The sequence below is a fragment of the Petromyzon marinus genome, unplaced genomic scaffold (genome assembly GCF_048934315.1).
Source record: "Petromyzon marinus isolate PM22_M1 ecotype Great Lakes invasive population unplaced genomic scaffold, UKy_Petmar_22M1.pri1.0 PM_G_Scaffold_18, whole genome shotgun sequence".
NCBI classification, from domain to species: domain Eukaryota; kingdom Metazoa; phylum Chordata; class Hyperoartia; order Petromyzontiformes; family Petromyzontidae; genus Petromyzon; species Petromyzon marinus.
Genome location: NW_027422739.1, coordinates 3,262,501 through 3,265,000, shown reverse-complemented (window position 1 = coordinate 3,265,000; position 2,500 = coordinate 3,262,501).

Sequence of the window (2,500 nt, the reverse complement as noted above, 5' to 3'; positions counted from 1 at the left end):
CTGTAATCATTTAGTCCTGTTGGCCTTAGCTTTTTGGGCACAGCGATGATGGTGGAGGACTTGAGACAGGCTGGTACATGGCATGTCTCCAGGGAGGTGTTAAAGATGTTGGTGAACACCGGAGACAGCTGGCCAGCGCAGTGCCTGAGGGTGGCTGGAGAGACAGAGTCCGGCGCGGCTGCTTTGCGTGGATTCTGCCTCTTGAAAAGCCCATTAACTTCTCCCTCCTGAAAGGAGAGAGTCGTTTCTGTAGTATGGGTGGGGGATGGGGCCTCTTGGGTGGGAAGGGGTGGTTCAGGACAGTCCAATTGTCTTTCAAATCTACGGTAGAACTCGTTCAGGTCGTTGGCTAGGCGGGAGTCGTTAGTGGTGTGGGGCGCTCTGGGTTTGTAGTTGGTGATGTGCCTGAGCCCTTTGGCAGACAGAAGCAGCGTCGTTAGTAGAGAACTGGTGTTTTAGTGTCTCTGAGTACAGTCGTTTAGCCTCTCTCACCGCTTTGCTAAACCTGTTCTTCGACTCCTTGAATCTGTCTCTATCCCCACTCCTAAACGCTTCCTCCTTCTCCAACCTCAACCTTTTGAGCTTTGCTGAGAACCAGGGCTTGTTGTTGTTAAAGTTCACCCTGGTACGTGTTGGGATACAGCAGTCCTCACAGAAGCTGATGTACACAGCCTCTGTGAGTTCATCCAGACTATTGGTAGCAGTCGTGAACATATCCCAGTCAGTACAGTCTAAGCACGCCCGCAAATCTTCCACAGCCTCACTGGTCCACTGTTTAGATGTCCTCACAGCAGGTTTACAGAGTTTTAGTTGCTGCCTGTATGCACGAATCAGGTGGACCAAGGGAGTTCTGTGCGAGCCGAACAGCCCCGTGACCCACAAGAGAAACATCCCCGCCAAATTCGAGCGTTTGACGGGGTCTATCCGTGAAAAAATATTCACGTTTTTGAGTGCACATGCATTTCTGCTGCAAATGCCTCTGGAAGTTTCATGCCGTTCGTATGCCAATTGTGGCAACACGAAAATGACCCGTTTTCCCATTCCGAGGGATTTCTGTGCGACCCTAACAGCCCCGTGAGCCACAAGAGACACATCCCCGCCAATTTCTAGCGTTTCACGGGGTCTATCCGTGAAAAATATAGACGTTTTTGAGTGCACATGCATTTCTGCTGCAGATGCCTCTGGAAGTTTCATGCCGTTCGTACGCAATGTGGCAACACGAAAATGACCCCTTTTCCCATTCCGAGGGATTTCTGTGCGACCCTAACTAACAGCGCCCGTGAGCCACAAGAGAGACATCCCCGCCAATTTATAGCGTTTCACGGGGTCTATCCGTGAAAAATATAGACGTTTTTGAGTGCACATGCATTCCTGCTGCAAATGCCTCTGGAAGTTTCATGCCGTTCCTATGCAATGTGGCCACACAAAAATGACCCGTTTTCCCATTCCGAGGCATTTCTGTGCGACCCTAACAGCCCCGTGAGCCACAAGAGAGACATCCCCGCCAACTTCTAGCGTTTGACGGGGTCTATGCGTGAAAAATATTAAAATTTTTGAGTGCACGTGCCTTTCTGCTGCAAATGCCTCTGGAAGTTTCATGGCGTTCCTATGCAATGTGGCAACACGAAAATGACCCCTTTTCCCATTCCGAGGGAGTTCTGTGCCACCCTAACAGCCCCGTGAGCCACAAGAGACACATCCCCGCCAATTTCTAGCGTTTCACGGGGTCTATCCGTGAAACATATAGAAGTTTTTGAGTGCACATGCATTCCTGCTGCAAATGCCTCTGGAAGTTTCATGCGGTTCGTACGCAATGTGGCAACACGAAAATGACCCGTTTTCCCATTCCCAGGGATTTCTGTGCGACCCGAACAGCCCCGTGAGCCACAAGAGACACATCCCCGCCAATTTCTAGCGTTTCACGGGGTCTATCCGTGAAAAATATCAATTTTTTTTTGACTGCACATGCATTTCTGCTGCAAATGCCTCTGGAAGTTGCATGCGGTTCGCATGCAATGTGGCGACACGAAAATGACCCGTTTTCCCATTCCGAGGGATTTCTGTGCCACCCTAACAGCCCCGTGAGCCACAAGAGAGACATCCCCGCCAATTTCTAGCGTATCACGGGGTCTATCCGTGAGAAATATTCACTTTTTTGAGTGCACATGCATTCCTGCTGCAAATGCCTCTGGAAGTTTCATGCGGTTCGTATGCAATGTGGCGACACGAAAATGACCCGTTTTCCCATTCCGAGGGATTTCTGTGCCACCCTAACAGCCCCGTGAGCCACAAGAGAGACATCCCCGCCCACTTCTAGCGTTTCACGGGGTCTCTCCGTGAAAAATATCACATTTTTTGAGTGCACATGCATTCCTGCTGCAAATGCCTCTGGAAGTTTCATGCGGTTCGCATGCAATGTGGCGACACGAAAATGACCCGTTTTTTCCCATTCCGAGGGATTTCTGTGCCACCCTAACAGCCCCGTGAGCCACAAGAGACA